This window comes from Amblyomma americanum, chromosome 3, assembly GCF_052857255.1.
Source record: "Amblyomma americanum isolate KBUSLIRL-KWMA chromosome 3, ASM5285725v1, whole genome shotgun sequence".
NCBI lineage: Eukaryota > Metazoa > Arthropoda > Arachnida > Ixodida > Ixodidae > Amblyomma > Amblyomma americanum.
In genome coordinates this window covers 30,105,906-30,130,809 of record NC_135499.1, presented here as the reverse complement: position 1 = coordinate 30,130,809, position 24,904 = coordinate 30,105,906, and the positions used below count along the sequence as shown (strand labels likewise).

The following is a 24,904-nucleotide window of genomic DNA, read 5'->3' as shown; positions in this document are numbered from 1 at the left end:
GATTTCCCTGTCTACAGTACACACCTTACATACCCCTCTGGCAATAATGGCCCTCAGCAGCTGAGAAAAGAAAAAAAATAATCTGACATTAACAGGTGATGCGAATTCACTCAGCCACCGTTCTGCTTGAGGAAAGATAGGTTACAACAGTAAGAGGAGACTATAAATCAAATTTAGCAAATATTTACGGCCTCTTGTTAGCAGTTAAAGCCTGATATTACCCAGTTTGTGCACCCAAAACATAAATCACGAAAACCAGGGTAAACCCAATTCCTGCTCAAAAAGTGCCTTCAAGAGAAATGTAATTTTCCAGTGCAACAGTCTCAAGTTACCGTATAGAAATTGGCAGATGTCTTGAACCTGAAGGCAGTGGATAAACTGGCCATGTGATGGTTTCCATGTCATGTTGCATGACATGAATTACCGAGGAAGACATCGTTTTCTTTATGCTCTTTTACAGTGCAGGTTCGGGTAATGCGAATTTCAAAAACTGCCAGCAAGAGCCCAGCGCTACAGAATCCGCCTCGTTTGCAGCGAGTAGCAATCCCAGTAGCACGTCTAGGACTGTTACTTTGCCTTTGTAAAATACCTACAAAGAACATTCAATTCAAAGGGCCTCAATTACAATGTTCAGTGGGCTTCAGCACCCGTTTAGCAGTTGTCTCAAAGCAGTATGTTGGCGAAATTTATTTTTTTTCATTAGCTTTGTGGAGCATTTTCTGCTGCAATGGCATAAACAGGAAGGCAATATGCGTTTCTGCAGCAACACTTCAGACTGTGGTGCGACACACGGCAAGCACTTACCTCAAAGATGAGTAGGTTGCTCAGAGGAAACAATGTGGTGACTGGATATGGCCTTACAAAAAACTGCTTTGTAACACGGTTTTTCTATACAGCCAACGAAGTTGTTACTCATTTATTCACACACTTCATCAATTACTGACAAGGCGTGTCTGTAGGAGCACTTTATTTGGCAAGGAAGTCCTGGCCGACGTGGGCCTAATACGAGTCTGCCTGTAGGCCATTGTGCAGAATTGTGGGCACAATCTTGAGCCAGTAGCCTGGAACGGGGAATAGGTGCCTTGGACCAGAGAATGCCGCGCCATGCAAGGTCGGCTGCTGCAGTCCCTCCATTAGTGTCAGTCATACACAGGGTTGGATGTCATGAAAAGAGAAAAAAGTATGCAAGCTCACAACAATAAAATGCAACTAATAAACCACTAAGAGAAACCCACAAACAAATACACAAAAAATGGAATGCATATGAGGGAAAAAATAATAAGGACATCTCCCAATAGGCTACAGCAGCAGCCCACGCACTGCTGTAGTGGCTTTGCGTATGGACATTAGAAAGATCCTTAAAAAAAAGGATAAAAGGAACATTGTTCAAGATGTGCCAGAGAAACCACACACAAAAAGAAGTGTGTACAAGGCAGAGACCAAGAATGAATAAAAATAGTCAAGACAAACAACGAAAGGGTTTCTGAAAGGCTTCTGATGCTGGCACACAGGAGGTCGCAAGCTCCATATGCTAAACCGAAAACCTTAAAGGGGCGGAGACATCAAATGTTTGGTTGGAGTGTTCTTAGTTTCAAACATTGTACACTCCCACCCGGTGCGTGATACGTGCTCCGCAATTCAAATATGCACATTAAATATCGCATTATTTATACTGAGCGATTTCGGTTTCTGAATGTCGGGGTGCATTGTGACGTCACTCCCCTGGTCATGTGAGCTCCAATAGTAGTGACACAGGGACCGCTGCATCGTCTGCTCTCGTACACATGCTGTGCATATCAGGGCCTTTCGAAATGCCGGAAAATACTCCGATATGCTTTATTTTCGAGTAGTTCAAATTATAAAACAGATATTTGAAATTACAATACAAACTTGTTTCCACAAAATGCAGTGATGTAAAGAAACATTTCATTCCTCTTCATAATTTATCACATCCTAAAGCTTATTGAGCATCTCAATGAATGAGGGAAAATCATGTAGAATGGTACAATTAGTCTGAGCCATAACTGTGTTCAGGAAAAAACATGACAGCTTGACTTTGTAAGCTGCCGAACGACAATCTTTCGGCTTTTCATTTCTCAGCCTTTTGGCGAAGATCATAGCACCGAAGCGCGCCCTTGTGGTAGAGCATCCGCCTCACATTCGGGAGGTGCTGTGTTAGATCCCCAGTGCCGCCGGGTACCCACCGGTTTTAAGATTTCCCCGCCATGGTGCTCGGCTCATCTAGGGTGAGATGCTTGGGAGAAGGGTCTTCGACCAAACCGTTGCCTTGACGGATCAGAGATAAGTTCCGCCGTCAAGCAACCCTAAATCCACCTTGTGCAGTAGAAGACCATCTTTTTTTTAACCCTTCATGCACACCTGCCGATGCGTGTGAGCCAGCCACAACGGTAGCAAGCAAATACCGCCGCACTTTGCTCGATGGGTGTTTGTGAGCGGAGAGTGCTTATGGCACATCTATCTTGAGGCTAGAGAAGTGAACGTTGTAAGTTTTATAACTGGCACAAGGCGAGAGTTTTGGACTGCGGGTTTTAACCACGTGGAGACGTTTTTTTGCCTGCATTTTATGGGAATTTTGAGGTGCAGGCTATCCTTTCCACGCAGTGCACCCCTGGAGAGCCGAGCACTAGGCCGGGGGACCGCCTGTTCCTATTGGATTAATTGGCTGGAGGACTGGAGGCCGCAGGAATCGTACCCACGACCTCCAGTAGCCGAGGCGAGCACTTAAGCACGAAGCCACAGCTGCGGTGGAGATGCTCTTGTCGCAGTTCAGACACTGAAAAGGCGCATGACGTGATGTGGCATTGTTGAGAAACATTAATGACACAAAAAATCTATGAACAGCAGCTTAAGCTACAACAAAAGTGAGAGCATTAACAAGACGACCTCTTCCACACTCCTTTGTGACACCTCCAGCTGTGAAATGCTGCCCCAGATGCAGCATTCTTGACGGGAAATGGCCCGCTTAACTCTTGTGTATGGGTTTCACCACACTGGAATCCCTGGCCGTAACGGACCCACAGATGCTGGCACATTTGAACTAGGAATCTGTGCAGAAATTTCAGCAGCTGTTTTCCTTCTCACTAGATGAAAAGTTCCTGGGTGATCCGGAGTCTTAGATTTGGAAGTTTGTTAAAATTATGCTCACAAGTTTTTGCTTTCTTTTAATGGTTCATAAGAGTGGTGGCCATATGTGCTGACATTACATGTGCTTTCACAAAAGAAACAACTCTACTTTGAGAAAATTCTGGAAAATTTCTAAACGGAACACTCTGCATGCTTTCAGGGGCTCCATACACTGCTCATTGTACTGCAAAAGAATACTTCAAGCTTTCAAGAAGGAACCCTTGAACAAGAGGGCTGACAAAGGTTGGTTTGCTCATCACTGAGAAGCACTGCCTTTTACTACCTTTCCAATGAAGGCACACTCTGGCATCCCTTTCGATAGCAGCAATGGCACAGGACAAGCATCAAGCGATTTCCACAAAAAGTAACAGCTTTTTACGACCTCGTCATCACAGCTCGAACCGCAGAGAAACTAGCCTCTGTTTGTTTCTGCAATAGCCTACAAGATTGACGAGGCCTGAGAGCAAGATTTACAGATCGATTTTGATGCCACACTGGGGTGGCGTGGCACCTCGCATCAGTATACTGAAAGTGCATGAATTCTGCACATTACTATGACTACGGCTTATTCCACAGAAAATACTTTTGAACGTAGCTGTGTCTATTAATATGCACCAGACCAAATTTAATGAGGAGTGTGGCAACCTATACAGAACCAGCCAGTATATACAATGCTCACTTAATTGAATACAAGAAAAAGACAGCTAAAACAGACAGACTGCCATGCCTAATACTCATTAGAAGCAAAAATATGTCATGCCAATAAGAACGAACCGTTTGCTGGACACTCACAGTATCGTTAAAACTCGCAGCAGACCTCTGCGTTAATTTCAGTCCGTCCTTTTCCGAGACTTGACCAATTTCTTGATCGTATCCCTCACAACTCTCCAATTTTTCAAGGTAAACGAAATTTCTCTTGACAATTCTAGGTTGCTAGACACCCTTTAAAACCGTCACAGCCCTTCAAAGAAATTCAGTAGAACCTTGCTGTTCTGTTCTTGGTTCGTGTAATCTGCAGTATCATAAAACCAAAAATTATGCGCGTTGTGCTATTGTTATTCACAATACAAATCCTGGATAACTTTTTGAAACGATTCCCTGGTATACATGTCCATAATTTTGCCAAATTCTGACCATATGATGCATTCAGAGACCAAGAGAAAATGCCAGCCAAGCTAGTCATCATTTTTGGATGCTTTGCCCACATGCACCTGAGCACTGCGAAGAACACGCCGCTGCTGCCCTGCACAAAGGCAAGGACACAAAGCATCTTGAGAGCAGCTGCGGCTCTTCCACAATACACAAGTGTAACGGGTCAAATTATCTGAGAACCGTAAGAAATAGTTGACGGACTGGACATGCCATGAAACTTCACCCCCATGGAAAACAAAAATATGGAAACAACTTGCATGCGCTAGAAAAGGAACTTTTCATAATTTGTACCAGCACACTCACAAAAGTTTTAATGAAGTGAAGGTGCCAATAAATGCCAGGGACTAGGAAATGGCGCAAAACCTGAACATGGAGACAGTCACGTGCATACCAGCAAAACTTTTTTCATAGGGGCTAATTCAAGCTTGTTGCTAAAACACTGCATTCATAACATAAAAAAAATATGAAGGGGGACAAGGTAGGGGGGGGGGGGGGGGGGGGACAAAAAAATAAAAGGGAATGTGGCGCAAACCCTTGCCTTAAAAATGCAAATGGCCTTGTTGCGTACCATTTGCAGAAGCTATCATGTCAGGATTCATTGAAAAGCAGTGTGCAATCACCTTGAAATCAGTGTGTGGCAGACTAGCCAGCAATTAAATTACTGCAATATAATTACAGTAATTAAATTGCCTTTCTCAGTAATTTCTAATGTAATTATATTACTTTTGTGGCCTGGTAATTTATTAATGTAATGAACTACTTTACAGCAGTAATTTCACAGAAAAGTAATCAATTACTAGAAATATTACTTTTGCTGCATACTAAGTCCATGCTTCTCGTATCTGCCATGCTTTGGCCTCGCGTTTGTGGAGATGAACATATACAAAGCAAAGATGCAGTTTATGGGGGTTTAACATTCCAAAGCAATCGACTATGGCTATGAGGGACGCCATAGTGATGGGCTCCGGGAATTTCGACCACCTGGGGTCCTTTAACGTGCACTGACATTGCACAGTACACGGGCCTATAGCATTTCGCCTCCACCGAAATGAGACTGCCGCAGACGGGATCGAACCAGTCTTTCGGGTCAGCAGCCGAGCACCATATAACCAATGAGCCACCGCGGCGACTCCCAAAGCAAGAATAAATTACGGAGGGCACTTGAGACTACTTCGATGCTTTGAAGGCAAAAAATATTCATTTTTTAATTTACATTGTTTCCTTCCTTTCTAATGACACACCTTCTCATTAGCATACAGTCATAAGGTAACACATAAATTAAATGAATCATTATTCGCCAAGAAGCAACGCAGTTTTGTGGCCCATAGGTTGCGTGATCGCCTCGCAATCGAAGGCCCTCAATTGGTTCAATTCTCTGCACCTTCGGAAGAAATTTTCCCCTCTGCTGATGACGTCATTGGGGTTGTGGACCACGTTTCCTGGACATCGACAATGACGCCGGGTATCAATGTCAATGTGCCATATAAGGCGTTCCCCTTAAAAGTGCACAACCAGTAATGGCCAGCTCCCCAGGGAAGCGGCGCACGTGTACGGGAGGTGACGTGCGAATAGGCATCAGCACTGCCTTTGTGAAGAGTCTGCATATCAGTCACAGGACTGCTACGCATCTTCCTGCACTGCACACGATCTCACACGCACACACTGCGAGCACTTAGTGCTTTGACGTCGCCGCACTGACAAGAAGTCTCAACTGACACGTCTAAGAAAGTTGGCCGTGAGTTGCCGGGTTTTTGTGGCCTCATTTGAGGCCCTATTTCTAACTCAAGGGCGACATAGGCAACAGCGTCTCAGTGACATGCAATGCATTTCCACCAACTTGCCTCCAGAACAAATCAATTGAACAGCAGAATTGGCAGCTTCTCGCGCACCTGTGTACTTCTGGGATGATGCGTGGATAAGCAGTCAATGCACTCCCGCTGTTTACGCGGATGACAAATTCTTCAAAATCAGGATGGTGGGACCATATTACACATTGAACGATGTACTTCTGATTGAAGAGTGATATGACAAAGACCTTATCTACATCAGCAAAGCGGCTGTTCAAATTGACTAAAGAGGGGCAAAATTGTTGACGTCCATTTTCAAGCTCAGTGGCAGTGCAAACAAAAAACTCTAGAAATTTTGCAAACTATGACCAATACGCAACATTTCAGCATCGAAACAAAGTAATTTTTATTACTTAAGGCAGGTAATTGTAATGTAATGTCTTTACTTTTTGAGACAAGTAATTTGTAATATAATTTAATTACTTTTGATACCTAGGAAAGTAATTAGTAATGGAATTCAATTACTTTTCAAGAGTAATTTTGCCACGCATGGTGTGTGGTCAGCGGCTGCCTAGGGAACTTCTCAGTGTCCTTAAGTTCTTACGCAAACAATGACACACCACCCAGTTTCCTACATGTGACAATGTCCATGAGAAAAAGGAATATTGTGACAAAGACCACGAAGCTGGCTGTGGTGCGTTACAGAGCACTCGCGCTAGGCCGACGGCCATTAAATTATATCTCTGCCATCGTTCATCGCGCCTCACTCTGGACGGCAACCACGTAACAATATTATACACCACACAGCATTTGCATTGGAGGGAATGGCCAAGAGCATTTTCCATATGGTTCTCTGCATGCTAAAGGGATACAGACACGTAATTTTGGTGGCATGTTTTCTTCTCTACAACGATGCAGAAAATACTACTACCCATGAATCACCATGTGATATTTGCCCATAGCCACTAACTAATTTATAATTGAATTTTTTCTGTCACACTGTTTCAGTTTGAACAGCCGAACAATTGCTGTGACGTCAAAGAGTGCTTTTGTGTCACGTGAGGCACGGAAACACGCCCATATAATCGCTGCTTCATCGTTATGATTTACTTCACTGCTGAAGCCAGCCTTCCTCAAGAGCCGGAATGACAACTAATTTGGAAGCAGCGATTATATTGCACTTTTTCACGCCTCACATGACCTACAACCTCTCTTTGATGCCAGTGCACGTAAAAGAACCCCAGGTGGTCGAAATTTCCGGAACCCTTCCCTACGGCGTCTCTCATAGCCTGAGTCGCTTTGGGACGTTAAACCCCCATAAACCAAACCAAACCTCTCTTTGATGCCACAGTCATTGTTCAGCTAGCGAAACTGAAACAGCACAAGAAAGAAATTCAGTTATAAATTATTTAGCAGCCATAGGAGCATACCACGTGGTAATCCGTGTATAATGATGCCTTACACCTCATTACAAAAAAAGATTGGCTTGGTTTATGGGGGTTAAATGCTCCAAATCGACTCAGCCTATGAGGGACCCTGTAGTGAAGGGCTCTGGAAATTTCGACCACCTGGGGTTCATTAACGTGCACTGACATCACACAGTACATGGGCCTCTAGAATTTCGCCTCCATCAAAATTCAACTTCCGCGGCCGGGATCGAACCCACGTCTTTCGGGTCAGCAGCCAAGCCCCATAACCACTGAGCCACCGCAGTGGCGTAATTACATTAAAAAGAAGAAACCACGCACCCAAAAGTTAGGTGTCTATGCTCCCTTAAAGAACACCAGGTGGTCAAAATTTTCGGAGCCCTTCACTACGGCGTCCTTCATAGCCTGAGTTGGTTTGGGACGTTAAACCCCCATAAGCCATAACCTTTCAGCAAATAACTGTCACCGTTTCATTAAATAGCTCGTGCCATACGTTCTCTGCTTCTTCGACCTACACATAGAGGAGGTGAGTGACTATTTGAGGAGTCATAACGAAAAACTAGGCGGTCAAGTCGAGTCGCATGGGCAGCATTTCAGAGCTAATTCGTAAGTCGTCTGTGTGTATACATGCAACGATTTTTTTTCTTTCTGTGAAACGACCATTTCCTAGAGCAGGTTCATGGTAAAACTTCATTGCGATTTGCTGCTTGAAAATTCTTCCAAGTGTTTCAGGATTTTGGTGGTTGTTGGTGTCGGCGGCATGCAGTTGGTTGCAATTTCGTGACGACAGCAAGACTATTGGACAATCGGGCCTGCACTCGACCATTCGTTTTGGAAGCGGCCAGTGTTAAGCTACATTTGAACTGCCTGAGCTGTTGTTGCACGCTGCCGGCACCACCGCGGAACTTCACAGAACTAGTGCAGAGAGTGCAGCCAAATCAAAGAAACCTATCATGACCAATCTTTACAAAGTTATAGTTTGGGCTTGTTCGTATAGCATATTAGAAGACAGCGCAGCACAATGGGACAGAGAAAAGCACACAGGACGAGCGCTTATCCTGTGTGCTCCTTTTCTCTGTCCCATTGTGCTGCACTATGTCTTCTTCTAATATCACCATAATGACCTGTCACACACTGCAACAGTGCCTTCTGAGCTTTATGCACCTCACAAGCTTCCAAACAGTTAAAGGACATCAAGCACATTGCCTACAATGTTAATCTCTTTAAGGGCTCTTTATGCCATCAGCTGTAAAAATGTCTTAAGCTTACAGGCCTTAAAATTAAGCTTGCTTCTCCAGTTGCCTCATGCGCTCCATTCTAGTCGGCTACCTGGGTCCAAGCACCTTTCCCACGTAAAACCGATGCTCGGCGCAGGTGGCACAGCACTCATTTTAAAATTCTCACAGAAGGTTGAGGGCTCACCTTGTGGCGCCTTAGAGCCTTTGCTGCCTCAGCATTTTAACGTCCCATTTGTTCAGCCTCTGCGCCAGCAAGCCAACGCCGGACTCGAAGCAGGAATCGGGAAGGTCCGTGCATACCACAAAACTGCCAGTCAATTCTTAAAGTCCTGTTTTCTGAAATAAATATGAATTTAAAAGAAAATGTTTCGCGCTGCAGACACCAAAGCGTAATCACTTATCTCGCCGCAATTTTTGCGCCTGTTTTAGAAAGAGAATTGTAACAGCAGCACACAACTGTAAAGTGCAGCATTAATTCAACACTCTACAGACTTTCCCAGCCGCGGGGCCACAAAAAATCCGACCACGTACAAAACTCATCGCACAAACGGTTAGTTCAACTGGACTGTTGTCAAAAGTTTCCCGCCTTTTTTCGGGAGCACCCAAAAGCTGGTAATTATGCATGTTTTACATGACCATGAGTTACGTTGGGCTGGGTTGACAAAAAACACGCTCAGCGCAAGCTCTTTTCTGTTGAACTGCACAGAGCTTTGAGCAGAACTTACGAAAAAACAGACGAGTCTTTCCCTCCGGGCCTTTGGGTCCACTGCCGGGCAAGCGGGCTCAGCGCTAGTCCTGGGTTATCTGCTAACACAAAATATTCGGGCGCAAGGAAGTTGACAACGGAATGCTGACTGTCAGATAACGGGCAATCACTCAGTATGTGCATACCAAAAGATAGCAAGAACAAATTACGTGCAACACGATCGCGCGTTCTTTCCGTCGACCGGCCATAATGCTACTGAAAGCAATGCTCGGCTCGGCTCAAACATGGCTCAAACAGCAAAAAAATTGCCGGACGTGACGTCTTTTTTTCAAACCGGATTCGACGTCATGGGTTGAAATAACGCTTGCGTTATTTCGACCTGGTTGCAGCAGTCACAGCCCAAGCCAACTAAGAGCGGAGGTCGCCTTCCAAGTCGAGTAAGATTTATGGCACATGATGAAGGCGCCTCTAGAACAGCGCAAGTCAAGTACGAGTCAAGTCACATTTCTGCATTCGGGGGTTAGCCGGATGTGCCATGAGTCTGTATGTCGCCCCTTGAAATGGTTTGGCTCCATGGCCAAGGCGCGCACCCGAAGGCTATGGGCTCCGTGCGCTGGTATGGTGACGCCAGCAGCGACCACATCGCCAGCGCCGGCTCGCGGCACTTGCGGCGTTAACCGGACGGTCAGTCACGGCCGGTCTCTCGAGGGGAGAGCCCGCGCTCTCCTCAAGACTGGCCGTGGTGGCCCTGCGCCTTCCCCCGTGCCTGTGCGTTCGCGTCAGCCCGGCCGCATAGCAGACGAGCACTAACCGCGATCAACGCCTGCTTCTCTGCGGATTTCAAGGCATTGAAAGCCTTGGCGCCACCGCTGCTACATTTAGTTTCAATTGCTTTCAGGTTGTGCTGATCACCGATGCCGAGCAGCCATGATTGTGTTGCAGTCCCGACAGCACTGCAATATTTGCCACAGCAGTTGACCTTATTGAGATTAATTAAGTACCTTTACAGTTTGAGAAACAAGTCTCTGACTCAGATAATGAAATCAGCTATGTAATTTACACCCACTGTGACATCCACTATGTGAATGGTCGGCCAGAATTGCGAAAAACGCACTTACTACACATATCAGATTATAATGCTCTACATCCTGCAGGATCGTCACTGCTTTACTTTGTGTATTCCCCTCAAAAAAGCGTAGCTCTAAGCATACAAAAATACGATGGGTTTCTTGCTAAGTATCTTCCACAGTTAGAGGACTTTCATTTCAGGGATTTCGTGAAGGCACCAAGTACATGAATTATTTCGGTCGTATTTTTCTTTTGGTAAATACTTAACTCTAGAAAGGCCGCGGCGGTGGCTCAGTGGTTATGGTGCTCAGCTGCTGACCTAAATGACTCGGGTTCGATCCTGGTTGCGGCGGTCGCATTTCTGTGAAGGCATAATTCTAGAGGCCCGCGTACTGCGCGATGTCAGTGCAGGTTAAAAAAAACCCAAGTGGTTCAAATTATTTGGAACCTCCTACTATTGCGCCTCTTATAGTCTGAGTTGCATTGGGACGATAAACTTCATTAAAATCAAAATATTAATTCCTGAAATTAAGGGTTTAGCGATGTTGTGAAATCCAAGAAATATATATAGGGAAATTTGAACCACTCTCTATTTTTCTTTTCCCTCGTCCAGAACAGGACTTGAGATCTCAGAAATGTAACAAATAAGGATACAAAATTTTAAACCACTGTAGGAAATAAAATGATTCAAATAAATACACAAAACCTTAGGTGAAACAATGTGAAAACAACATAAGTATACTCAGAAGTACGACGTCGCTCCCACAGCATACACACAAGCACAAAAAAAACTAGAAACAAAATTGACTCGCTGAACCACAGATGAGCATAACAAACGAAGACTCAAACTTCAGATGCTAGCTCCAAGAACTTCACCGTAGACCGTTTCCTGTGACTGACTGAGCGCATTCCTTCCCTCTACATAAAGACCTAAAGCAATTCCTACCAATGATGGCACGTTCAAAACACCCTAGTCAGTGTCAACCCTTTCCCAGTTCCCAGTCATCAATTTAATTCCACAGTGTACTCATTTCCAGCAGACCCTCTGTGCGTGAGCGAGCATGCACGATGTCCAAAGAAAGTGTTAAAATATTGTTACGGGGAAATACTATATACATTAAATTACAAGTATTGGGGGTTAGAATAAAGAGTTCCTAGCTGGGAGCACCAACAAGAACAGGGAGCTGCATTAACCTCCTCTTCTTCGTTCGTCCTTTCACGCGAGAGGCCACTTCGTCTTCCACTGCCACTTCATCGTAACATTATATTCGGTACCTTTTGCTGCAGTGTTTTTATAGCTGTTGTGACATTGCTAAACAGAGCAGTAGGTCGAGCACCCATAATTATACAAGTTTGTTTTCGCCTTCGAACGAAACACCTCACCGCTCGCCTCGCTCACTGCAAACTGAACCAGAGAGCTGCGTCGGCTGCGTCCGCCTTTCGCCACCGCTTTTAACCAGGTGGCGTCACTCGCGCGCACCAAACTGCAGCGCACGGAGCCTATACGGTGGTCGGCGCGCTCGCAGTGTTCGGCTGTGGGGTTGAATTCGGAATTCATTAGCCGGATGTCATTTTTGTGTTGCCTTATTCTGTGGTGGAGGTTTTTTGTTTCGCCGATCTATGAAGCCGGGCACTCTGAGCACGGGATTTTGTGGACGACACCCGGTTGTTTTCCTCTGGGGACGCGGTCTTTCGGTCGTGGTAAGAAGCGGCTTATTGTCGAAACAGGTTTGTGAGCCACGCGCAGCGGATTCCATGTTTTCCGAGAATGCGCGCGAGTGCCTCGCTGGTTCCCCTCACGTATGGAAGCACAACGCGCGCGGGTTTCGTTGTTTCATTGTTGGCTAATAATAATAATAATAATAATAATAATAATAATAATAATTGGTTTTTGGGGAAAGTAAATGGCGCAGTATCTGACTCATATCGTTGGACACCTGAACCGCGCCATAAGGAAAGGAATGATGGAGGGAGTGAAAGAAGAAAGGAAGAAAAAGGTGCCGTAGTGGATGGCTCCGGAATAATTTCGACCACCTGGGGATCTTTAACGTGCACTGACTTCGCACAGCACACGGGCGCTTTGGTGTTTTGCCTCGATAAAAACGCAGCCGCCGCGGTCAGGTTCGAACGCGGGAACTCCGGATCAGTAGCCGAACGCCGTAACCACTGAGCCACCGCGGCGGGTCTCTGGAAGATCCTCCGTTTATAGATGGCTACGTCTGGAAGGGTAGTAACAGAACAACAACGGAGAGGAAGGGAGGAGAAGTAGGTACGCTGATACATCAAGGAACAAATTGGCAAAGAATAAAGTCAACTTGCAAAGATGATGTCTGTGTATCAGGTTGAATTGCCGGTAAATGGACATGGGTACGAGTAATTTTTTTAGAGACAGCGGACAAATGCAGACAAGAAAACAAGGATCTAGTTAAGTGTCTCAATGATGACATAACGCAGTTTGGAGAAAGTGCCGAAATTATTCTGCTGGGTGATAAGAATGGCCAAATCGAGTATCTGGATGGATACACAGACTGTAACGGGAAGTTGATACTAGATTTCTGTGGGCGACACAACCTAGTTATTGTAAACAGAGAAACTAAATGTGAGGGACAAATTACCTGGGAGTCCCGTAACAGGCAAACGACCATTTACTACTGCTTAATCTCGCAGGGGATGTATAGCAAGCTCGCAATGATGGAAATAGACGAAGAGGGGAAGTACAGCCTCGGTAGTGATCATAAGCGTATTAGTCTACAGTTTGGAGCCCTGCTCAAAAGAGAAATGAAGGGGAGTCAAACAGAGTGCGGAAAATTAAATGACGAACAAATAGCGCAAATAGCTGCGTGCATAGAGGAAGCAATAGGGACACATCCAATGGAAAAGTGGGATTATAATAAGTTAGAACTCATCATTAGTACAAAAATAAAACAAGTAAAAGGAGTAAACCGCTGGAGAGGAAAGAGGAAGCCACGAAGTTGGTGGAATAAGGAAATTAGGGAGGCCATCGAACAACGACGGTTGGCATCACGGGAACGCAGAGAAGCAAAGAGGGCGCAGTTATCTGAAGAGGAAATAGGCCGAAAGTGGGAATCTTATCGACAAAAGAAACAGCAAGTGGAGGTCCTCGTCCAGGCTAAAAGAAAGCAGTCCTTTGATCGCTGGCTGGCTGATGTTTGCGATGCAACTAGAGGGGGGCCAAGGAAATTCTGGAATCATATAAGCTGGCTGGGTAACGCGAATCACAGAAAGCAGGAACAGATTCACGATGCCGAGGGAAATGTTTAGAGGGACCTGACGCTGTGAACTACATGCATCAGTTATAGCCGAGTCATTTAGGAAAGACGATAGGGTAATCGCCGCAAATGAGGGAGCTTCCCCAATACTCAGGAAACTTCAGAACGGGTTCAGAAGTGGTAGGCGCTTAGATCCTAGCCTGTTCGTGCTTACCCAGTGAATAAAAGTCGCTAAGGCGGAAAACAGACATCTGTATTTAACGTTCCTGGACATAAGCGATGCATACGACAACGTGAACCGGGAACTCCTGTGGAACATATTAAAGGATGAAGGTATCGGTCATCAGGCAAGTGATTTTGTGCCGGAAATATCCCGAGAAAACAAAGTTGAAATAAGATGGGAAAAAATTAAGAGTACGACAACTATCAAGGTACAAATAAGATTAAGGCAAGGTTGTCCTCTATCACCACTGCTGTTCATGCTTGATAAGTATGAAAACAAGGCTACAAGGAAGCAATCTAAGTTATAATTTGTCGTAGAGATTAGGCGGAAAGGTTGTTGAGCAGACTACCGGGTTTAATGTATGCGGACAATATTGTACTGTTAGCAGGTAGCCATGAAGATTTGCAAACTCTGGTCACAATTGCTGTAGAGACGAGGGAGACAGTCTAGGTCTCAGTTTAAGCGCAAGAAGTCAGGTGCGATGATTTTCAACTATACAACTGATCAGGAGCTTACAATACAAGGCTATGAAATACCCCGAGTGGCCGAATACAAATATCTCTAGATATAGGTAAACGAACGGCAGATGTACACGGAAAAGCACGAACAGTCTCTCGTAGCAAAAGGGCGAAGAGATGCCGGGGTAATAAAACATAGTAAATTTTGGGGGTACAACAAATATGAAGTACTCAGAGGTATTTGGAAAGGAATAATGGTGCGGGGGCTTAATTTCGGGAATGCGGTTCTATGTTTTAGGAGAGAAGTTCAGTCGCCATTAGAAGCAAATCAGAGAGCTGTTGGAAGACCAGCACTAGGTGCCCACGGGAAAACCACGACCGATCGGCAGTACAGGAGGATATGGGCCATGGGATTGTTCGAAGCACGGGAAGCTCAGAGTAAAATACTGCGCGAAGAATGCCAGAGGAAATTGGACGATAACAGGTGGGCAGCTAAGGCATTTAAATACCTGTACAGAAAGAGCTTTGACTCACACTGGCGGAGAGAGAAAGAGCTTTAAACGAGAGGTTACAAACGCGGAAGTTAAAAATTGGATAGATTAAATGGAAAACAAGCACAGTGTGGAACTATATCGATACCGGAAAAGGCAGGACAGGAAGGAAGCGTTTTATGATAACTCAAGAGGCAGTGCCCTACTCTTTGAAACTAATTCAGGATGTCTTAGATCGCGGATCTACAGAAAGAAATTTAACGAAGAAGATGACTCATGTGCTGTGTGTGGTAAATCTGTGGAAACAATAGAACACCTCATCCTAAAATGTGATGGTATCCATGCCTATGTCGATGCAGGCACAGTCACTCTTCCTGAGGCTCTAGGGTTTAGACATAATAATACTCATGTAAATACATCTGCGTTGAAAATGACCAAAAAGCGATAGGAAGATTCCTAGCTCAAAAGCAGATTGGTGACATAAGGTTAGAAATGTAGAAAGACGTATTTAAGGAAAATGGCGAATTTTAATAACTTACAACAAAAATGAGCAAAAATAGAGGAAAAAAAACCTGATCATGGTGGCAACTGCCATCACCTCGTTTCACAGTTTTCTCTTCTACCTTCCATCCATCCATTCATCCTGACGAGTCGGTTCCTCAGAATGCCAGGAGAAATTGGCCCGTGACCGAATACGGGCAGCCCTGTAGGAAAGAACGAAGGAAAACGCTTATTGAGCTCTAGAGAGTAGGTGAGGAATTTGGCGAAGTCAGGTGTGTCGTCCGTCTTCATAGCAATGGTCGTATGCCCCTAGTCCATGGCTCCGCTGGATGCCGCTGACAGCTATGCTCACCGGATCAGCCCAAGTTGGACGTCCTGACGGTCGCTGGAGAGAATTCCTTCCCATTTCTCCGCACTCGGGTTTGGTATTTTTGGTGCCACCTCTATTTTCTGGCATGCCCACGTTATGTGATAGAGCGCGGGTGTTTCATGGCACCATGGGCATTTGTATGTGTATTGTGTGGGTTGCATTTTGTTGAGTGTATTGAGATTCGGGTATGAGCCCGTCTGTAGCACCCTCCAGGCGACGGCGTCTTCACTGGAGAGAGATTATCTGGTGAGGGGTACCGTTTCCTGCAGCCTTTGTAGTGGTTTAAGATTGCCGAGTAATCTCTAGGGACAGGTTCGGCTTCCTCGAGGTCGCTTGTAGGGGGAGCTCGGTAAAAAGTATACCCTCGGGCTACCCTTTCGACAGCTTGGTTGCCTTCCACTCCCGTGTGTCCCGGGGTCCATACTATCGTATGTTTTATTGGTTCTTCTTCTGTGCATTTTTTTTAGGTCAGTCACCAGAGCGGAGTATGCGGAGCGCTCTGTGACCTATTCTGCCTAACATGAACCTGTAGGGTTCCTCTCAGACTACCACTTCACACCTGCGATTTGCTTTGAGTGCAATCCAGGAGCATCGAATTCAATATCATGAACGTTATAAAGTGTTTACGGTTACTGCTTCTCTTGTGCTTTTCTTAAAATAGGACCTAATCGAACCAATCTCAATTGCTATGCTTCGCATTTCCTGCCTAAACATCTGGCAAGCTGCGTGTAAATGAATTCCCCTCGTGGTACAAGAGTGCAAAGCTAAATTTACGCGTGCTTTAAAACCCTCATCGGCAATTAGCTTAGCGTTGAGGTTCCAAAGAGCCGCACGAGGTTGGAACTTAATTATGACGGCTGCATTCACCAATAAACATAATAACTACGTTGTGACGAGAGCAAGACACTGGCTCAACCACGTTGCTTTTTGGCAGACAAAGGCGAACCTAGCATATACATTGCCTTACGACTGTGGTATAGAGTACGTGTGACATCAGAAAGGAAGAGAAAAAATTTAGAAAATGAATAAAAATGAAAAGGAACTAAAAATAAAAATAAGAGCTTTCGCATTCAAAGCTTATAAGCAGCGCACTCAGAAATTTTCGCCTTGTGAGAGACCTACGGGCCTAGTGACCATGAAAATCAGCTCAAAACAACAGTGCACATCGTTAATAATTAAGAACGATATTGTATTGCAGTTTCGGTCGGCGCCAGCGCCAAAGGGCACCTTGACGTCGCGGTCTTCCGTCAGACTGCCGCATTCCTGATGATACCAGCGTGTCCAGCAAGCACTGGTTATCCCTCTGAACAACCACTGGTTGCGATGACGTCACAATAATTGGAGCGAGAGTACCGTCACGTCACTGGATGCAGGTCGAAAACCAGACAGCATTCAAAACTATATTAAATTATGTTTTACTCACGGCCTGCGACTTAAACTTGCTCACGCCCGTGATACAAATTGTATGGTTCGTGTGCGTTCGAAAGTTTGTGTCTGTACTCCTTTAACAAAAACCATGAGTGCTTTTCATTCCATCTGCAATGGTTCAATTAACCTGACCATTGTAGAAGAGAATGACGCCTCAATCTCTGCACTGCAATTACTCTTACCTGAAGCCTACCAATTCTGGTAGATGCATAAATTTTAATTACCGTGTATACTCCATTAAGGCCGCATTTTGTTTCGATATTTCGAACGGGCGCGGCCACCACACGAAAGTGGCATTTTTCCACACATTTTTACCGTGGAACGGACTGTAATCAGCACCGACCTGGTAGAGTTTTAAGGAGAGGACGCATTGAAAGTGTATGGCGACGGGAATGAAGTCGGTAGGGGATTTTAATGGCAGATGTCGCACCACCCTTCTTCATCATCATCATCCTAACTATGCCCACTGCAGGGCATAGTCACTCTCCTATGTCTCTCCAATTAGCCCTGTCCTGTGCCAGCTGCCCACACCGTTTACCCGCAGACTTCCCAGTCTCGTCCGTCCACCTAACCTTCTGCCGCCCTCTGCTACGCTTGCGTTGTCTTGGAATCCACTCCGGACCCTTAAGGACGAGCAGTTATCTTGGCTTCGCATTGCATGCCCTGCCAAAGCACATTTCATGTCATTTACACGCGTTTGATCCCTCACCCACTCTGCCCGCTTCCTGCCTCTTAGCGCCACCCTTAACCATTCCGGTTAAGAAGGATGGGATCTGGTACTCGACCATAAAGCCATGGCTGACGGTACGAATCGGCGCTTCGCGCGTGTGCGCCGCGGCATGAGCAGGCTGTTGCCTGGCCTGTTTTTTTTACCAACCTTTTTGCCTAATTATCGATTGGCAGTGGTGAGGAAGTGGACCTTACATGGGCGTATACTATTGTTTAAACTTGATATTACACCCTGAGACCTGTAGCAAAGTCCCGTTCAGCATTCCGTAAATTTTCTCGGCTTCCCTTTTGCAGAAGGCACTGAGTGAGCCTAGGCGAAAACTACGCGAAGTATGGCAATATCGGTATCGTATCGCGCCCGGCTTCGAGCGACAATCTTGATAAGCCGGAGTAATAATAATAATAATTGGTTTTGGGGGAAAGGAAATGGCGCAGTATCTGACTCATATATCGTCGGACACCTGAACCGCGCCGTAAGGGAAGAGATAGAGGGAGTGAAAGAATAAAGGAAGAGCTGCCGTAGTGGAGGGCTCCGGAATAATTTCGACCACCTGGGGATCTTTAACGTGCACTGACATCGCACAGCACACGGGCGCCTTCGAGTTTTTCCTCCATAAAAACGCAGCCGCCGCGGTCGGGTTCGAACCCGGGAACTCCGGATCAGTAGTCGAGCGCCCTAACCACTGAGCCACCGCGGCGGGGCTAAGCCGGAGGGGAGTTGCCCAATTTCGGCGTATAAAAGCGAGCGCGCAATAAAGCTTTGAAGGATTGGTGCCGTGGCACTGCGTTCATGCTGGTCTCGTAGGTCAACCCAGTCGACGTGAGGTCGATACAATGTCCGCTTCATATTTTTTAGCTCCCATGTTTGGTATTTCGTATTTAAAAAAAAAACTGCCCTAGCTTAAAACTGACATTGGAGAAAGGGGTGTGCTCAATGGCGCTGGAGGAGAGCCGAAACATTTGCGAAAGGAAATCAACTAAGAAATGCTTGTAGCTGGGCGTGTTTGCGCATTTTCCGGAAAGACACAAGAGCGAAAAAAAAAAAACACGAATCCGGCCGTAGCGAGGGAATGGCACGAGCGCTGTACATTAAACAAGCCTTATTGGACGAAGAGCGCTTATATAGAGTTTAGAAGAACTTCTTGTTGGGCGAGTTGGTGCATACTGTTGTAGGTACGAATTGCGCACAAAAGACACACACAGGAAAAAGCACGAGGGAGACTGAAAGAGCGCAAACTATCAACTGGTGTTTATTAGATTCAGCGCCGCTTTTATAGGCAGTGTGCACACGTGCCTACGAAGAGGGGAAGGAGAGGAAAAGAAGGCAAATCAACCCTGCGCGACAATCCATCAAAACCGCTCCAAAAAATTCTTTTCCGCGTTGTACAATGAAACGGAGGTGTCACTCACACAGTTATCACCTCTTGCCTTGATGTGGTATGCCTCTAGAAGTTCACGGGAAACTTTGTCATTACTCCTGCCCAGAATTCTGATATTATTTAGCAGTGGCTCACAACCCGTGCATGCAATGCAATGAGCAGGCAATTTGCTCCTTCTCTATTCCTAATTGAACGCTGATGCTCTTTCAGTCTCCCTCGTGCTTTTTCCTGTGTGTGTTTTTTGTGCGCAATTCGTACCTACAACAATATAGAGTTTCTTTACTTATGCGCCAAGGCGCAGACCGCAAACATTCACTTGTTTATAGATTCGAAGAAAAACTCTGACTTCAGGGAAAAACCACGGGCATATCAATAATACAATCATCTCTTCGTTTCTTGATAAAGGAGGCTTCCACAAGTTGTTTTGTCACGACTCTTCATTAAGACTTTACAACCCGATAGGCGACGCTCGCGGGCAACACAAACTTCTCCGAGCAGTGATAAGGAAGATGGGGACGTTTTTTGATAATGAACGCTCGCGCTCACGCAGGTGCTTATTAGACATCGTTCGGTTTTCCCCAAGGCCGCACGAAAGCAGGAACTCATATATACGACTCCTTTTTTGTAATCTACGTGGGGCGTTTGGTGTTTCACAGCGCGCTCTTGCACTTTTTACAACTTCATGAATATTTTTAATGTATTTTATATACTTTTTATATATCTTTATATGAAGAACTGACGAGGCGATTGCATTAGTGATACGTCAGTGGTTCTTCACCGGAATGAAGTTGTTTCGTCTTGATTCGTATCTATACACACCTGAATTTTTGCAATGCGCGCATTGGCGCTTGGATAGAGGAGCTGCAACAAACGCTGTTCGTCCAATAAAGCTTGTGGAAAGTACAGCGCTCGTTCCGTTCCCTGACTACGCCCACGTTTGTATTTTTTGCGCTCCTGTGTCCTTCCTGAAAATCCACTCAGTTGTTTTCCTGCCCATAAGTTTAAGTCCGCATTCTTTTGCAGTAGTTTATCTTCGTTTTCTGAGCTGAAAAAAAAAAACATCCGTGAACGACGTGGCGTGAATGTAGGAGGAGGCGCTCTTAACGCACGTGACATACGGCGGGTAGCAAATCATGCGGCTGTCTTCTGCCTGTCTCCCAGACTTACATTTAGTGAGCCGCAAGGAAAAGAAATAACTCGTGTGAGCATTGAAAATGGCATATCGCCGGCAATAACTTTGGGCGGAGATCTCCGGAACATTGCATCCCAGATATAGTCATGCTGTGTAATTGAGCACCGTAACCGTGGCTGGTAATATTGTGGAATATCAGCGCTTGCTGTATTAGTGTCTAAAGTAACGCCACAAAAGCAAAGATGCACGATTCAGCAGACAACGCACACTGTGGTGAACCTGGTTTCCATTTTATTTGCTGATGAAAAAAGCCCGAAACCTATTATGGTATTAGCTGCAACGTACTCATCCACAAAAAGAAGTGCAATCTTTTTTTTACGTATCAGGACGGCTCTTCTCTTCAGTCACCGACTCTTGCAGAGGACTGGTCGTAACCGATCTTCCCGTGGACATTCCTCCCTCTGGAACTTGGGTGCGCCACGAGCATGATAGCGTCCGAAAAATGATCTTGTAATTGTAGCCGACGTACCTCAAAGGCAAACTTTTTATGCAGTGTCGCGCAGTTTCGTCGGTAATGAGTGTTCTGTCGCAAGGTCTCTAATGAAAGTTACTCTACTTGAGAGTCACGTGCGTGACTTCGTAAAAAAAAAAACCTGAAAGAACGAAAGAAAATATTCCCATGGGAAAGTTGTCCGAGGCGTCGCCTGCTGTGCCCCGTTGGTGTCAACATCGGTGCGCAGCCATCGTTTGGCATCGTTGCTAAGGTTTGCTGAATAATCCACGTGCGCAGTCTTTTTGTGCTGGCCAAAATTTGGGGCGAACGTTTTCTTGAGGCCTCGAGGCCGCGCAATGTTAAATGAGACGTCGAAGGGCAACCATGCAAACGAGAAGCAGTACGGAAGCTGGCTGAGTCGTACAGGACGATGCCCAGTAGTAATCTGGAAGAGTTTTAACACTTTATTAGCAAAAAGAGACAGTAAAAATAACGCTCTAAGGCAGCTGCTGACATTTTTCTAAACTAGGCTTTGCTATCCGTATTTAGACATACTTTGTCCACGCTACAAATCATTTATGCCGAATAAATAAGCAACGGGTCGTTACAGAATAGTACTAACACAAGAGCCCTCAAACAGAGGCTATGAAATAGAGAAGAACTGCTATATGCTCTTTCATATTCAAGAAAAATTTAGCCTGCCTTCCCATTAACATGCAGTTAACTCTCCGAGAGCACAGAGCTACAAGGCAATATAAAAGCAGCGCAAGTCTGGACAGTAACCCCAGAGAAAATAATCAAAGGAGACATCAGTGGTTCTCGCTTGGTTCAATAAAAAACAACTCACTTCAACATGCGAAATGAGCAAGCGGATCATGAAGGAAAGTTCTGTTCAGCGGTCCTGGTTCAGTGTCCTTTGCAGCGAATGTATGCACGTTAACGCATTTCACTAGGTTGGGGTGACCGAAAGGAATGAAAAATAATGATAGCCCCTGTCCGCAGCACATACGTACAATCCAATTGTAAAATACAAGAGGAGGCACAAGAACGACTGGGACTTTTGCCACCCGAAGGTGGAAAGATAAAATAAGGTACTGCAGCGATGCACAGCCGGGGCGTAGCGGTGAGGATGGGCTATAAGGTTGGGATATTTAGTTGTCAGGACATGGGTTATGGGAATTTGGACGGGAATGGGGACAGCGACGGTTTTGCTCTGGTTCTTCAGTTGTCAGGGAGGGCGTCAAGGTTGGCCAATGGTGCGGTCGGGATGCCCGACCGCCGGAGACAGGGGAACCTCCACGACGCCTGTTCCGCAGCCCGTTCCTACCGCAGACCAGGTCTTCGGTTTTTCCGACTCGCTGTCAGCTCCAGCTTTTTTGGCCGCCGCGACGGCTCAGTGGTTATGGCGGTCGGCCGCTGACACGAAAGACGCGGGTTCAATCCCGGCCGCGGCTGTCGCATTTCGATCATCAGTTATCACGTTCCCGTATTAGCATCAATTCAGGGCTGGAAATGGTATGGCTTATTTGTCGCACCATACCGAAAACCGTCTTTCTAGGCGTATGTTACTGGCTTCCAAAAATTAGTCCATATTTTCCTCGCGAACTTAAGAGCATATTGATCCATGTCAAGTCCAAATACGTCAATGCCGAAATTCTTCTTTTCGAATAGATCAATGACCTCGACATCTGCTGGGAAAACGAAACGTCCCTTACGAATTCTTCGGAATCTAGAGAATTTTCGGATGTTTGCTGATATGTTAACCTACACCAATTAGCGTTCCAGCCATCACATGTAGCTCATGGTGCCTCAAACATTTTAGGCCTGATAACCACTGATGCCGGAAGTTTATCATTTATAACCAACATACGCGAAATTAGTGACCACAAAGTTATTCATGCCGTCTTTCAGTTTGTTCCTGAGCTGCGCCAGATGCATAACAAAACTATTAGGCTGTACGATCGAGCCAATAATGATGCAATCAACAATGAGCTGGAAGATTTTCGACCGGAGTTTAGGTCTGGACTACACAGTCATTCTGTTAATGATAACTAGTTGATATTTAGCAACAGGTTCACTGAGCTAACTAACAAATATATACCTCTCATGACCGTCCGTGCCAATCACCAGAAGCCGTGGTTCACAAACTGATTGAAACACTTGGAAAAAAAGAAAAAGCGCCTTTTTCGAGCGGCAAAATTAAACCAAGGCACCTGCGCTTGGAACAAATATTACGTAGGTGAGGGCGCCTACTACACTGCTATTCGAGACGCTAAGCAATCATTCTTTCATCTTGAATTGCCCCAAGTCCTTAACAACGACCCCAAAAAACTCTGGAAAATAATAAACCCGTCGCTCACCCGTGCTATTACCCTTACCGACACAGTGGAAGAGGAGGTCAGTGGCGCTCAATGTACTATAACTTTTAACTTTGCCTTTTCCTCTGTTTTTATTGATGAAGCTGGCACCTTACCATCTTCATCGCCTACTAAAGTACTTCCCCCTTTAGCCTGTCTCTCCTTCTCTTATGATGGTATTTTGCCCATTATAGAAAATATGAAGCTTTCATCAGCTGGCATTGATTAAATCAATTCGAAACATAAAAACACAAAGTGCATCACTGTCGAATACCGGTCAATGTTGTTCACACAATCTCTTGTTACAAGAAGCTTACCCCATGACTGGAAAGTGGGGAATGTCTTTCAAGCGCACAAATCAGGTGGCAGGCAATCTCCCCTTAATTATCGCCCATTTCTCTAACCAATGTCCTCTGTAAAATCACGGAACATGTCATTTACTCCCAAATTATGAACCATCTTGATAGTAACAAGTTTTTTCATCCTTCACAGCATGGCTTACACAAGAGATTTTTATGCGAAACCCAGCTCGCACTTTAGTTCATGATCTGCATACTAAACTTGATCGTAATAACCAATCTGCTGCCATTTTTTTAGATTTTGAAAAAGTGTTTGACACCATACCTCACGCACATTTGCTACTAAACCTTGAGCAGCTAAATTTAGATACGAGAATTCTTGCTGGGATCAAGGAAATTCTAACAAACCGCTCTCAGTTTGTTTTTGCTAACGACGAAAATTCCACCTCCCTCTCAGTAACACTAGGCGTTCCACAAGGCTCTGTCTTTGGTCAACCGCAGTTTCTAATCTCTTAACGATTTACAAACGCAACTAACATGTAACGTTCGCATGTTTGCCCACGATTGTGTCATCTATCGCACAATAACCAACATATTCCATCAAGCAGCTCTTTAAAATGATATTAATCATATTCGTCGCTGGCGGGACCAATTGCTCATGAAGCTAAATGCTAACAAATGCAAACTTTTCTCCTTCCACCGCCGCCAACAGCGTTTCATTTTAGCTACGCTGTCCTGAATTCTGCTATAGAACTTATTTAACCTTATAAATACCTTGGCATAACCTTAAGTAGTGATCTTTCCTGGTATATCACTAGCGCCATATAAACAATGTCATATCACTCATATCACTAATGTCATATCAACAATATATCAATCATATCAAAATAGAGCAAGGGCAAATTCGTTGCACTTTTGCGTTTGCGTGGGGTAACCATCTTTTTCCTTTCCCTCCGAACTTGCCTGACCGTGTAGGTGAAGGCGCGCCACAGAAGGCGAATGTATGTGCAAGCGCAATCGACACACGCTTAATCTTGGTCCCACATAGGCTCCGGTTAAATCCTTTGTTTGATTTATTTTTTTCTGGAACGGGGCTTGTTCCGGCTTTTTTTAAATGGGACGCACTCTTTTACTACCTGTTTCTTTTCTTTATAAGTGGAAATTATGTGGAACACGTTCGTATTACTGGAACAGCCAGCTCGTCGTTTTTTTATCGAAACGGTTATGCGGAACGCAGGTTCCAGTTACTTCATGGTGCGCTCCAGATAGAAATAGGTTACCGCTAACGAGAT

The 24,904-nt window shown here is 45.3% G+C and overlaps 1 long non-coding RNA gene across 1 annotated transcript; it reads right to left on the bottom strand.

Moving 5' to 3' along the window:
* Nucleotides 1–4,022: 4,022 nt before the first annotated feature.
* Nucleotides 4,023–9,657, bottom strand: LOC144122906 (uncharacterized). The gene is made up of 3 exons (XR_013312940.1): nucleotides 9,474–9,657; nucleotides 8,933–9,084; nucleotides 4,023–4,156 (listed from the first exon to the last, which is right to left on the bottom strand). It is a non-coding gene; the product is annotated as an uncharacterized LOC144122906 (long non-coding RNA).
* Nucleotides 9,658–24,904: the final 15,247 nt, after the last annotated feature.